Below are 15,727 nucleotides of genomic sequence, written 5' to 3'. Positions count from 1 at the left end.
TGGGGCTCTAGACTTTTGAACTGTGCATCTACTGGTTCTTCCAGCTATCTAGCCTGCAGACAACCACTGTGGACTATCCAGCTTGTAGTCTTGTAAGCCAACCTAATAAGTCCCCTTTTTATAATTATACTTCCTGTTGATTCTGTTCCTCTAGAGAACCTGACTAATACAACATGCCAGCACCATGCTCTTGAATTTTCCAGTCTCTAGAACCATAAGAAATTAATCTCATTCTTTATAACTTACCCAGTCTCAGGCATTCAGTTATAGCAGCAGAAAACCAACTAAGACACTCCATATGTGGAACTGTCACCAAAAGCTACATTTGCAAGCTCTCCTTGTCTCTAGATAGGGCCATGAATAGTTCTCCTCAAAGGAATGGAAGTGGAAGTGAGGATGGCATTTCTGGGTCAGATCATGTAAGCAGTGAGATTGCCTTTTCTATAGTCTCTTTCCTTATCCTCTAGTTAAATGCAGAAGATTCAGAAACCTGAGAATACTAGAATCATAGGAGGAAGTGAGCTGGGTCCCCAAATCAACCATGTGGAGAAAAACTGTCTACTAACTAGAAATGACCTGCCACTGTTAGGAATTAGCTTATAATGGGTTGCACCAATAAAAAATTCGAAGTTTATGTTAACCTAATAAATCAATGCATAGGTATATTTCAGTGGGGCCTGGAAACAAATCATTAACTTTCAGCTTTAAAAAAGAAACACGAATGCTGGGAGTAAAATATACTTTTTTTTCCCACTGTTTTTCTGGCAGGGGCTCTTCTAGGGCGTAGTTTCCTCCATAACTCTGCACAATATATTGGAATTTATTGACTTAATTTGAGGCCTGCAGTTCTCTATCTCTTGTAAGTCCCCAGATGATCTTCCTATTGACCTTAGGACCACGTTTGAAAAGTGAGTTCCCAGCATGTAGCCATGGATATATTTTTCTTTTCTTTTTTTTCCCCTGGGTGGGGGGGAGAGGGCAATTTATGATAAACCCTCTGTTCTTCCTTTTCCAACTTTTGAACCAACAAAGAAAAATGCCGGAGTTACACAAATGGGTACTGTAAGTATCATCTGAAAAGTTGGATTGATGTGTGTCTTTAGATTTGCACTCAGATTGTTTTAGTGATACTTCACCTCTGCATTAGATAGGTGATCACTGGGACATCTGTCAACAACAGGTGTCCTTCACAGGCGCAGGGCCTGCATGGGAAAGTCTCCTGTAGGGTTATTGGCATTCAGACACATCCTGGCTGCATCCTTGATGGAAAAGAGGACCCAGATGGCACCAACCCAACACTCAGCTTCACTCTCCAAATTCACCAACAATCATCTTCTGGAGAGAAGGGAATGAGGGGCAGGGAGAGATGCCAGGAATGCTATTTCACAATGAATCATGATGCAGGGAAATGGAGTTCCCTCAACAGATGTTATCAGCAGATTTAATTTTGGCCAGTCTGGTAGGGGATTTTTAACTTGAGTTTCCCTGACAACTAATAAGGTGGCCTCTTTTCATAGGCTTATTGGCCACTGAATTTCCTTTTCTGTGAACTACCTGATTTTCTATTGAGCTTTACTTTCCTTGTAGGAGGGTTTTTAATATTAGGGATATTAAATAATTTTTATCTGTCACACTATTGCAAATATTTTTTCCCAATATATCATTTGTCTTAGGTTGGCTTTATAGTCTCTCTTTCCAGAGAGCAGAGTTTGATTTAGTAATACTAACCAGCAAAGATGAGGACTGCTTGGTTGAGATGGAACACATCAGATTCTTGGGTACCTCAGGTTGTTGAAGATATTCTGAATACTCATTGAAAAAGGCCAAAGCTTTTCTTTTTCTTTTTTTTTTCAATTAATGCAGTAAAAAAAGACATGCTAGAATAGTTTTGACCTTTCCCCCTTTGTTGGCAACAATAACCTCATTAAAATCTACTAGTAGTTCTCTAGTTATCTATATGTCATCTGGCTACTTACATGGGCAGAAAATTATAAAATCAATTTAAATAGTTTGGGAAGTGAATGAGGTCACTTCACAATGATTTTAATCTACTGCACTAATTGCACCTAAAGTGCCTGCACACATTTCTCCCAATTAAAAATTCTAATTAAGTGTTGACATCTTTAAAACACCCTGATGATACACCTTGGAGGGTGGGGGAGTCTGGGCTGATTCTTCCTCCTTCATCTGTAGGACTTATTTCCCAAGTCCATGGAGCTTAAGGATAAGGGCTTTTGGAGCTTTCCTGGTATGAACTTCCCAATTGTCAAGCGGCAAGGAAAATGAGAACTACCAAAGCTGCCCCACCTCTCCTAGGAGCCATCCCTACCTTGCCTCCCAGCTCCCTACTCTGAGCAGAAGGTGTTTGTTATTTATCTATGGCTGGCACATACAAGGACCTCAAAGATGTTGTTGAATGTGAGTTACTCAAGGTCATACAACCTATAGGTGTCAAAGCTGCCTTGACCTCTGATCCAGGACTCTAAACTGCCTCACTTTGGAGTAAGAATGTTTGCATTAGAATCCTACCTCTGCCCACTTACAAGGTGGGTTTCATGACACAGCATTAACCTTTCTGGAATCTCTTGCTTCCCCTTTCCCTTCTCTGTCTTAAGCACCCTCCATATGGGCTTTCATCCCTACCACTCCAACCCAATCAGCTTCTGTTCAGGTCACCATATTGCAAATTCCAGCATTGGATACAGCCATGTTCCCTGTCTCCAAGTACACTTCTCTCCTTGTTTCCATATCACTTTCTTCTGGTTCTCTTCCCTAGCTGCTCCTTCCCTATCTCATAGGCTATTTCCATTTTCTCTGCCAGACCTCTCTTCCAGTTTCGGACCTTGAACCTTTCTACTCCCCCAGGTGAGCTCACGCAGGTTCCTGGCTCTTAGGCCATCTATAGGATGACAGTTCTCAGGTTACCACTGTCAGCTCAGACCATTTCCCTGAACTGCTCTAGATACACTCTGCCTTCCTAACAGCTCAGTATGGGCATTTGGCAGGTGCCTCAAATTATCACACGTAAGAAGAGCAGACTTCAGCTTCCTCCTTCTAAACCTGCTCCTTCTAACCATCTTACTCATCACTCTTCTTTCAGTTGCTCCCAGAAAACCTTGGCATCAACCTTAAGCCCACTCTCTTATACCCTATATTAAATCTTCCAGCAACTGCTTTTATTTCTACCTTCAAAATTGAGTCAAGACTCAACCACCCATCTCTTCCCTGGACCATATCCACAGCTTCTTAATTGGCCTCCAGGCTTTCATGATCCTGCCATAGTGAATTGGACTATGTGCCTCCTCTGATGATTGCTCATCTCATTCTCCCTCAGCCCTCAGACCTCAACTTCTGCTCTTCCCTAGCCCTCATCTGCTCACACATGGCCCTTCTTGCAATTCCATGAAATGCCAGCACCTTCTTTTCACTCTCTATTCCCCCTGCCTAGACAGATCTTGTCCCACATGGCTTATTTCTGCCATGTTTCTGCTCAGATGAGGAAACTCTGACAACCTATCTAAAATAGCTATCTCCATCACTATCAGCTACTTTATTTTTTCTTCAAAGCACATTTCACATGAAGAAATACATACTTGTTGATTCTTTACCTCATTCCTCCTTCTCAGCTGTGTCCCCAGTATCTGGAACAGTGTGTGATACTGAACAAATGCTCAATAATTATTTATTGTAATAAGAATGCTTGACATGAGATATAACCTCTTAACAAAAAATTAAACAATATATAATACAGTATTGTCAACTATAGGTAAAATGTTGTAGAGCAAATCTCTTGAAATTACCCATACACAACTGAAACTTCCTATCTGTTGAACAGCAACTTCCTGTTCCCTTCCCCATGCCCCTGGCACCTACTCTTTACTTCCATAAGTTTGACTATTTCAGATTCTTTTGAGTGCTGAATAATATTTCATTGTATGGCTTCACCACCGTTTTTTTAATCCACTCACTTCTCTTGGTTGCTTCCGAGTTTTGGCAATTATGAATAAAGCTGTGATAAACATTCATGTGCCAGTTTTGTATGGACACCAGTTTTAAAGTCATTTGGGTAAATACCAAGGAGACTGAGTGCTGGATCATATGATGGTAAGAGTATTTTTAGCTCCATTAAGAAAGTGCCAAACCATGTTTCAAGAAAAATCACGAAATTTTAATTATGTTTACTGCTTCCTTTTATTCTCAAAATTGCCCAAATTTGGGTGATAAATTAAATGGTCACTGTATCTAAGACACATAATTTCACTTGATTTATAGGAATTAAGTATTTTGCCTTAGTATTTCTATAGTCTGTAGTTGTATTTCTTTGAACCAAATCAAAATGAATCGCAAATAGCAATTAATCTTCTGAGGACTACTGGGGAGGCCAGAGAGGGCAAATGAACCAGTTCTCATTTTCCTTGCAGGAGAAATCAGCACAACAAGGTTAAGAGGCTTCTGCAGGCCTCAGCCAGCCAGCTGCAAAGCAGAGTGCAATCAAAATCACTGTGAACTCTGAGTGTACCACCCTCTCAAGACCCAAATCTTGTTTTTATTGTCCAATTAGTTAGAGTTCCTTAGCTTCTAAGAACAGCATTGGATGGATTTAAAGTGTATGTATCATGGCAGTCCTGGGAGGGGTGGTGGCCGCTAATTGGAAGAAGCCCTTGATGATTGCCTGAGCCAGGATTGGGGGCTGCAGGCTGTTGACTTCCCTCTTCTTCCACCACTGCTGTGCTGTGAATTCCCCCAGTCTCTGCCTATGTTCTCCACAGTGTGCATCTCCACTCTGATTGCTCTGATGGTTCCCTTTCATGGACCGAACAAAGAAGTCTGGAAACCATTAGAATATGGAGAATTACAAGGTGGAGGAAGACTGGATTTTTTTTTTTTTTTTTTTTTTTTGCCCTCTACCTTTCCAAACTGGACCACTGATGGGGCCCACTGTACTTCAGCAGCCCCTCAGTTGTGATAAACACGAAGTGCATGGGCTCCAGGTTGAGAAGGTAATTTCCTATGTTCTAAGGACTATGCTGTGCACTTAATATTATTTAATCCTTAAAACAACTCTCTGAAGTAGTGCTTGTCCATCTCCAACTGTTTGGTAGAAATCAAGGAATAGATGGGTTGGGTAACTTTCCCAGGGTCACAAAGCTAATAGGTGGGGACGGGATTAGAACTTTTATCTTTTGGTTTGTTTCAGAATCTGGTTTTAATAATGAAGCTGTGTCTTTCCATTGTGACCACAATGTCCGACTCTTCACTGGTTAACCTAATGGGCAAATTGAATCTCTCTGCCATCATTGCTTCCATTCAAGGGAATAGTAAAAAGCACATTTTTTGCTCTGGGACCAAATACTGGATGAGAACAATAAGAGGAGGAAAAGTTTATTTTAGGCTCACAGTTTCAAGGTCTCAGTCCATAGATGGCTGACTCCATTACTTTGGGCCCCAGGACAGGCAGGACATCATGGTAGGAAGTGTGATGGGGGAAGGTGGCTCAGGATATGGCACCAGGGAGCAGAGAGAGACTGCTTCACACAAGGACAAAATATAAGCCCCAAAGGCACACACACAACCCCAGGGACTCACTCCCCCTGCCACACCCTATCTACAGTTGCCACCCAGTTAATCCCTATCCGGGAATTAATGCACTGATTAGGTTCAAACTCTCATAATCCAATCATTTCACATCTGAACTTTCTTGCATTGTCTCACATATGAGCTTTTGGGGGATACCTCATATCTAAACCATAATACATATTAATTTGGATCCAAACAATTTGACATAAATTGCAGGCCTCTCAAACTTGATTTTCTGCTGGATAAAAACGGGCATACACATACAGTATCCATGTTAGTGGCAAAAAAAAAAAAAATAATAATAATAATAATAAAATAAAATAAAAGATATTTATAAAGTGCCAACTCTTTATATCAAGAAACTTCCTAGCAAAACTAGCTTCTACTGCATTCACATTGTTGTCATTCTTATTTTAAGGCTGGAATGGAACTTTCCTTTTGTAATATCTATAAAAAGAATCCATAAAAGAGTGTGAACAGTACTTTTAGTATTTAAGGTAACTTTAAGGGATATTTTTTAAAACACTTGGAAAGCATTTGCTCACATTTCAAAAATCACCATGAAAATTACAAGTCATGCTTAAATATTCCTTATGGCATGTTGCAAAGGACCTTTGCTTATCAACCTTCGGTTGGCTGGGTTCCTGTTACTGAATGTGACTGAAAGTAATATAAAGACAGTTAAACATTCTCTATCATTCAAGGTAGGCATTCCACCAATTTATTATATATATGCATATAACATACTTCCGTGTAGTAAGGTGTCTTTAGATGAATTCATGATAACACAAGAAGACTGATAAACAAAATTTATGTGCAGACCTTGGTGATGAACACCTGACATCCAACAGCCATAGCTCCTCAGTTTCAGTCCATGCCTCACATTACACACAGGGGTGTTGGTTATTTTGCACAATAGGAACTCCCAGATAGGAATAGCTCTACCATCAGTGCCCAGTGAGTGAAAAAGATGCATAATGACTAAATATGTAACTTAGTAACACACTGAAAGAAATTTAAATTGCATAAATTTCAAAAGCATCTACACCTATCTGGAGAACATGTGCACATTCCTGCTCAGAAGATACTATTTATTCAATTGATAGAGAATTAAAAAAAAAAAAATCTGTGTAGATACTTTCAAAGAAGGACCTCCTTAAAACAAACAAACAAACAAGCAAACAAACATACCAAAAACAAACAAACAAACAAACAAACAAAAAACAGGTCTCCATTTTCCCACCTGCCATTCTCCACCCAGAGGCTAGAGATGAATGGATGGTGTTCAGGCAGATCAGAAGACCTTGTCCAGGTCTCTGTGCAGCTTATCACAATTCTAACTTCTCCAGAATTGCTTTCCACTTTGACCTTTGTTAGCCTTGTTTATTCCACCTGGCCTTAGCCAACTGAACAATGAGGGTACCTGATTCATGAGAAGTGGTAGTTCTCTCTGTAGAAATTTAGAAGTGGGACTAAGAGATTTCAATTCTCATTTGGGCTAGTTTCAGGAACAGAGGAATAGAAGCACCAGGAGCTACAATTTTGTCCTGGCAGCTTGGTGGATGTGGTAACTGGCATAAAAAATTGAAATAGAGAGCACATTAAAGAGACAGGGGCAGAAAAATCCAAAACCCTAACATAAAACCTGAGTTCTTGGTAGCTTTCCCGTCTGTCCTGTAGCCAGGCTGCACCATTGGCCCTTGAGACCTATAAGAAACTTACATATTCTCTACATACAACTTCTCCTAACCTTCTTCCCTCCTTAAGCTATCTTGAACTGGTTTCTATTACTTGCAATATAATTCTAATCCATAGAAAACCAAGAATGTGGCAATTTGTTGGGCAGGGAGACATCTGCTAACTCACAGAAGATGCTTGCAAGTAGTGATAAGGCATTGCATCTTTTTGTTCTTATTATTTATCACATGTTTAGTCTGTCTCTCCCTTTCAATTCTAAATACATTGATGTCAGAGTACAAGTCTGTTATAATTTGAATCCCTAGGGTAACTTTTATAATGTACATGTATTAGATTTTCTGTGCCATGACCAAAATACATGACAAGAACAACTTTAGGGAAAAGAAAGTTTATTTTGACTCCTGGTTTCAGGAGCCCTCAAATAAATTTTTCCTCCCCTATACTTGTTCTGGTCAGATCTTTTAGTCCCAGCAGCAAAACAACTGACTAAAATAATCATCATAAAAATCAGCATTTTGCCTTTCAAGTAAATCCTTGAGACTTAGAAAGCCTGAAATCTTTCAGACCACATCATGCACAATAGCAATAGAGAAAGTTCTTTTTTTATTTTGGGACAGCGTTTCACTAAATTGCTCAGGCCGGCTTTGAAGTTGCCATTCTAACCTCAGCCTCCCTATTAGCTGGGATTATAGGTGAGCACCACCAGCTGAAGAGAAAATTTTCTCATTCAGAAGTCTGTCTACTTCAGTGCTCTGAATCACTGCCACACTCATGTTGAAGGTTTCCTTTCCTTTCTACAATTCTATATCTCTAGGAATTGTTCTTCCTAGGGATTCTGCCTAGGCTGTCCTGGTTTCACTAAGAGAGTTGGAGGTGGTGCTGCTGCCTCTTGGCCAGCAGGGTCACAGCTCCATTCCCAGGGTCTGACCATCCTCATTTCTGGGAGGTCTTCCTTTGGGTATGACTACCTCCTCCTTCATCAGAGCTGGGAGAGGTAACTCTTGAGAAAAGTCAACTTTCAGTCTTTCTATGTTAAATATGATGGACAAAAGAAAAGAAAGTTTATGTTTTGTTTACATTGTAAACCACAAAATCTTTTAAAACTTAACATTCAGGAGTAAACCTTAAAGAGAGGATTCTGAGACAGCAAATGGCTTAGAGTCAAAAGACAGGACCTGGGGTCTTTAGGAAGTCAGCCAAAGCTCATTCTACCTCAGTTTCCTGAACTGTCGATGAAGGCAATGCCAATGTCCGATTCACCTGCTTCCTAGTTATTCTGATGGTAAAATGAGATATAATGCATATGAAAAAGTGACAGTGATTTAAAAGTGTTAGATTTACATTTATAACTACTGATGTCTTGAAATCATTTGCTAGAGTTAAATTTATTATTAAAGAAAGGGCTATTTTTCACAGCCTATTTCCTATTTCCAGAAGACACTTCTGAATCTTATAATAATGTCTTTAGAGTGAAAATCAATTGTCAGAGCACAGAGATCAGTGAGGAATTAATTTCAGTTTCTTAGGAACAAAGTAGACTCCCCCACTTGTACTTGCATGCACATTTTTTTTTTCATATGTAAAAGTCCAGAGGGGGGCAGTCCAAGGCTTGCAGGGGGTTTTTGCAATATGGTTGAGAAATCAGCTCTTCCCATACTCCCAGTCTTCCATTCTTCAAGTTTATTCTCAAATTTTGAAGATAGCAGCCTGGGTGCCGGCTGCATGTCTGCATTACAGGCAGGCAATGCGCAAGGAATAGGTAAAAAATGGTGTGTAACAGCTGAGCCAGCTCTGTTTAGAGAGTTTTCCTAGAATCCCCATCTAGCATTTTACATTTTTATCTCCTCAACCAAAAACATGTCACAATGACCACCTATAAGGAAAACTTAGAATCAGAGTTTTAACTGTTGTGTTTTGACTAGACATACCAAATAAAATCTAGTTTCTCTCAGTAATTGAAACAGGAAGAATGGATATTGAGTAGATCTCTCTCATATCAGTAGTTGAAAATACTGATTACTAGGATGTTAATCAATTTTATTAATTTTCAATCTCTAAGATACTTTAAAGCTGAACATACTGGCAATACCCTTTAAAAAAATGAGAAAAGCAAGTTCTGTGCAGCCTTGGCTAGGTTCATGGTCACAGGGCTGGAATGAGATCCAAGATTTCCCTGAACCATCAAGTGCTTTACTTAGTGGACCATCCCATGTCTGGTTTCAGATATAACCACCATGTGGAATTCCTGCTAAAGAGCTGGGTTCACCACTGTGCTCAGCAGAATAACGGCCCCCAGAGATGTCCATCCCCTAATCCCCAGGCATGTGCAGATGTTACCTTACATCATGAAGGGATTTTGTGGCAGTGATTAAGGGGATGGATCTTGAGATGAGGGGATTATCCTGGATTATCTGGTTGGGCCCAACCTAATCATGAGTCCTTAAAAGTGCAGAATCTTTTTTGGCTGTGTCAAAGTGGTGAGACCAAAGAAAAAGGTGATATCTGAAGCATGAGGAGGGCTTGACCTTGAAGACTCTGAAGATGGCAGAAGAAGGACATAAAGCCAAGGGGGACACAAGCAGCTAGAAATGGTCCTCAGTGAGTAGCCTGTAGGAAATGGGGACTTCAGTCCTACAACCTCAAGGAATTGAATTCTGTAAACATCCTGAATGATCAAAGAAACAGCCCCCCCCCCACTTCCCTAGAGCTTCCAGAAAGGAACAGAGTCCTTGATTTTAGCTCCATGGTACATGTACCAGTTTCTGATCTATTGAACTATAAGATATTAATTTTTTGTTGTTTTTAGTTTGTAGTAATTTGTTACAGCAGCAATAGGAAACTAATACAAGTGGATTTATAGAATCTGCAAACTCTTTTGGAATATTTGTCACCATTTGATGCAAGCTGCTGGATGCTCCTCCTGACCTGCACAGGAGCAGCTGACAGGTTAATGTGGTAGAGATCAAACAGGTAAATTAAATGAATGCAGTCATAGGCAAATAACTATTCACATGATTGGAGCTGTGGCATGAACTGGGCAGTGCATGTCATGTCCCATGACCTATAAGCTCAACTTGAGTTAAAACATGGAACCAGATAAATGAGTCCCAACTAAGGGTTGAAGTAAGCCCTAGGATCACCATCAGCTTTTGCAAGGGCCACCAGAGGGAGCAGAAAGCAATGAGATGATAATACCCCAAAGAAAGGCATAAACATGGGAAAGACAGTGGATGACATAAGGAGAAGGTTTAAAAGTAAAGAAAAAGGAAATGATGGGAAAGAAATGAACCTCGAAGAGAAACCTACAGTGTCATGTGCTTTTGGAGGCTGCCTATTCCAATGACATTTGGCCATACATGCCCTCGGGGCCAGCCAAGTCAGAGATGCCCTAGTTAGAACATCCTGCTAATTTGCCGACTTCCCTCCTACCCACAAAGCCCTTTGGTTCTTCTCTTTGAGGCAAACAAGGTCATTTGACTTCAGATCTCATCTGGAGGAGAGGGAGATGACATTGTCTTTGTTACAGAAGCAGCTGCTGAGGCAGCAAGAAGGCCAAGTCCTGAAATGCCCAGGGCGGTGGAAACCAGACCTCTCAAAGGAAGAGCAAAGAAGTAGAAGGGGCTCGTATTCCCTGCAGCAAGGTGAAAGAGAGCCCAGGGAGAAAACTCAAATGTCCATGGGGCTGGGCAGGGAATGCCAATGAGCGAAGCCAGCCAGATAGGAAACAAAACAATGTGTAAGAGTTACAGAGTAGCACCGGAGCCAAACAAATCCAGCTGCAGCCCATTATAGGCCCTGAGTTTTCAATCTCGTCTTTAAAGCACAGGACAGAGTATTAGTGGAAACAGGCTGTCAATCACCCCTGTAGCTGCAGGAGTGGTGGGAGGAGAGGCTGCACCCTTGCTGTCTGTCATCTTCCAAATGCTCAGTGCAGTGCCTGGGACACTGAAGGTGGCTTAGAGCAGTGCCTGGTAAGAATGTATTTCTACCGGCTGTAATGGAACCAGTAGAGGTATCTGCACTTCTTGTCTTCTTGCCTTTCATCCCTCTTTGGTCCAAGGTTGTCCCCAAACCCCAAGATATTTCACTTCCTGCCAACTTGATCCAATGAGTCATCATTTCGCACCCTGTCAGGAGTTATGACATGGTCTATAAATTTTAATCCCTGAATTCTTTTACAACTTCTCCTAAACCCATCGGAGGTTTTGCCCTCACTGGCCTGTAAGTGACCTCTTGTGGTGAAAACAGGTAACTGCATAGTGAATCACCTAAATTCAGACAATTAGTTTAATGTCATTTCAGTTTTTGCATCTGAGGAAGAGGAGGTGGGAGAAGACTTCTAAAATAAGTTTGTAATTCAAGAAAGAAACTCTTTGAGATGGACAGCAATGTGGGAAAGAGACTTACATTAAGATAGAAGAAATAGAATTTTCTAATTTTCTTTTTTAAACTTCTAAGGATTGCTGCAAGCAATTGAAGATGAGTTTTTCTATCAGATACTACAGTCTCTGGATTCTAGAGATGCTCTTTCAAAGATGGAATTACGCACACATATGAACTTGAGACTTCTCATTTAAAGTCTCTGAGACTCAATCTCTACATCTGAAAAATTGGAACATCCCACTCACTCATATAATGAGCTCCTATTAGATAAGGCATACAACAATGTTTTCTAGATTGGGCCTCATAATGTGGTTCATGATACCCTCTCATAATTAGTCTCTGTGTAGCCTGATTTTATTCAGTTAGCCACTTATTTTTAAATAATGTCATAAACTGTACTAGCATACTTGGCATAAAGTGCTACACAGGTATTAATTTCTCAGGGATTCTGAAATAAAAGTAATAAATGCCATGACAAATACAATCCACCAGCTACAAACATGGGTCATGTTGATTCCTTCTTCCTCCTTTCCTTTGAAATACTTTCTGAAAATTTTCTCCTCAGCTCAACTTGGGTCATCCTTTATTTCATTTTAAGCTCTTATATATTCAGTTTGCTCCCATATTGTTTTAGAAGTGCCCTTCAATTAATTCATGAGCGTAGGTTCTTACCAGGAATGATGCAAAGGAGTTCACATGTATGACAAAGGGTTGGATCAGGGTTGGACCTTGAAGTTATTCATTCTTCCATTCATTTTGCAAATGTTTATTGAATTCCTATGATATGTGCACTGGGATAACACTAGGGATGTAAGGTGAATCAAACCAGGGGTTTGCCCTCAATTATCTTATACTGAAGAGTTTACAATACAGATGATCAAATATATACTATGGGTTCTGAAAACAGCTGTGAAGGGACGAACAAGGGTGAAGACACAGGAGATGGGAGAGGGAGCCTACAGCTATCTGGGGGAACAGCTTTTCAGACATAAGAACTGGCAAGTTCAGAGGTCCCAAGGTAGTCACAAAGAGGATTTTTATGTCATCTCCCAACATCTGTAAATAATTTACTGCACACCTCACAGATATATGGGCATGCTGTATTGATGTGTATACATTTGTATGTACATATGTAATTGTATTATATGTACAAATACGTAAGTAAATATGAAATATATTTACAAATATTTTAAAACTTTATCAGAAGTAATGTTGAAATCTCAGTTATGAGGAAAAAAAATTATCGCCATGTTCTGCCTTCAGATTTCTTTAGACATACCTTTTTATGACAAGAAAAAATGTTATAAAAGTGATCCAAAGGTGCCTTTCAAGTCTCAACCCAGCTATTGGGCCTTGGTGACAGATTCAGGGGATGAGGTCATGGATGCTCTGACATTGTAGTTCATAGTAGTGAGAGGAGCCTCATAACTTAAACAATATTTAAAAATAAAATAACAATATTTACCTATTTATCTATTTACCCTTTTTAAAATTTTAGCTTATGGAGTTTCAGAATCTGTTTTTCCCCCTTTACTTTCCTGTACAAAACTGATAAACTATTTTGTTACAAAAAGAAGAATTCTGGGTGACCTTTTTTTGTTGCTGGAACGAGAATCCTAATTACTGAGTGTTATGAAGTTTTGAAGGCAGGGAGGAACAAAGCTGTTGAAAGGTTCCATGAAATCTTTATTAGTGTAAAACCTGTGTACCGTGAAATGGTCAATCTAAAACATTTCATTTTTTTAAAAAAGATCTCTGCTGTGCAGATAGACGCAGGCTTTGTCCTTCTGGACTTCCCGTAACTGAGTAAACCTTTCATGCCTATTCTGCTTGAGACATGTCGTGTTAAGTAGAGAGACAGGGAAGAAGTGCGGGGGAAGAAGTGACAGTGTCTAGAGACCAAGATGGAACTCTTCAGGGGTCTAAGGAAACTCACACAGTTCTGGGTGGATGGAAAGTTAGAAGTGGGGCTTCCTGCAGAAGAAGGGGTGATATAGCTACAAAGATTGAGAAAAAGTGTCAAGATAAGCTTTAAATACTGCAACAGAAGAAGTTGTTTATCATTTTTTTAACCATTGTGAAGGTTTTTAAGAGAAAACATGAAATGATAGCATCAGTATTTGCTTCCCAGGTGATCTTCACAAGCTGGGTGCTTACACTTAGGCTGAGCCGCGGAGATCTTCCTACCTGGTTTGATTCATTGTATTTTCTCTTCAAATCTTAGCAAATGCAAAAACTGCAGAAATTAATCAGCTAGTGGCTCACTTTTATGCATAAAATGAAGATATCATGTATGAAAATCAATTTACCTCGAGTTCAAACACATGCTCACATTCAACTCTAAGCAATTTATCCTCCTGCTTCTCCCATGGAAGAGTTGAACAAATCCAAGCCAGGAAGATGAATTTGCAAAACAACTTGTTCTTTTCTCCAAACTAAAATATCAATGCATCCAGAGACATTTAAAATCAATGTCACTTCTAAACTCCAAACAGATGCGCCTTCTAGCATTCCAGGGCTAGAACTCTGTTAAATGTGAGTACTGTTTATATTGTTTATTCTCTCTCAGAGCAGAAATTTGACTTTAAAAGTTGGTGTCCAATGTATTCAGGAGCTGGGAGCCACGCTGACAGGCTTTATTTAATTTTAAAATCAGAGTGCAATAGTAGATTTGTTTATAGAAACAGAACTCATAAAAATGTAAACCCTAGAAAAATCAATATTTTAAGAATTAATCTCTTCCTATCTCCACCTCATCCTCTCTCCATAAACAAAATGATTCCCTTTCTTGGACACTATTTAAATGGAGGTATAACTCAAACAGACATAGTGCATATGCACAAATCTTAACTGTACAGTTTGATAAGTGTGTGTGCGTGTGTGTGTGCGCGTGTGTGCGCGTGTGTGCATGTGGTGGGGAGGGTGTCCTTCTATCTATAAGATACAGGACATTTTCTCTCACCCTAGAAAACTCATGTTGCCTCTTTTCAGTCAATACCTCCTCCTCCCCCCATAGGTTACTGCTGTTTCCCATTTCCTTCATCATAGATTAGATATACCTGTTCATGAACTTCACAAAAATGAAATCCCACAGTAAATATTCTTTTGTGTCTGGCTTCATTGGCACAACACACTGTTTTTTGTTTGTTTGTTTTGGTACCAGGGGTTGAACTCAGGGGCCTTTAACCACTGGGCCACACCCCCAGCCCTTTTTATTTTGAGACAGGATCTCACTAAGTGTCTGAGGGTGACTTTGAATCTGATATTCTCCTGCCTCAGCCTCCTGAGCTGATGGGATTACAGGTGTGGGCCACTATGCCCGGCTACTACAAATTGTTTTTAAAATTCATCCATGTTGTATCTATCAATAGCTCAGAATTTCTTTTTTTATTGATGACTAGTGTCCTGTTGCACAAATATACTTTGGTCGGTTCATCTATTCTCTACTGATGGACATGTGGGTCATTTCCAGTGTGGACATCGTTTTTGCTCTTCATGAGTTTTAAGACCAGGCTAGATGGGCATAAGAAAAGAACTGAGAATAAGTTATCAGCACAGATATTTTTTTTTACAGATTGTTCTGATATGTTTTATCTCAAGTTCCTGGCAGAAATAGAATATATCTTTCTCACACTCTATAAAGTGTCTGAATCAGAATTATTAAGCATCCAATTAAATATATTTGGTTCAGCATAGTGCTAATGAATACGTAAATGTGGACTGAATGCTTGACAAACTTGTAGGTTTTTCTGGTGAAAAGGGCTATATTTCCAGATTTCAGAAAACAGGAGAGACCCCCTGTGTAATCTCCCTGGGCTGGGCTACTGACCATAAGGTGGTCAGCAAGAGTGTGTATCACCTGCAAAACTCCTCATCCAGACTAGAAATCTAACCCATGGTATGTGGTACTCAATTTGGGTGAATGGTAAAATTATTCAAAAAGCAATTTATTGAAAAACCTATGACATACATTGTTAATAAAAATGTTATGGAAATATTAATGGTAATTACCATATGTTGATTCTTATGTATCACATAACATTTCTTTAGTCCTTACCATGCTGCCAAA

The 15,727-nt window shown here is 39.8% G+C and overlaps 1 protein-coding gene across 2 annotated transcripts in view; it reads right to left on the bottom strand.

Moving 5' to 3' along the window:
• Positions 1-15,727, bottom strand: part of Apba1 (amyloid beta precursor protein binding family A member 1) — a 204,638-nt gene that overhangs the window by 93,699 nt on the left and 95,212 nt on the right. The window lies entirely within an intron of this gene.

This window comes from Marmota flaviventris, chromosome 13 (assembly GCF_047511675.1).
Source record: "Marmota flaviventris isolate mMarFla1 chromosome 13, mMarFla1.hap1, whole genome shotgun sequence".
In the NCBI taxonomy this organism is placed as follows: Eukaryota; Metazoa; Chordata; class Mammalia; order Rodentia; family Sciuridae; genus Marmota; species Marmota flaviventris.
Note: the sequence above shows the minus strand (reverse complement) of the source record. Positions and strands in the feature narration are given on the sequence as shown.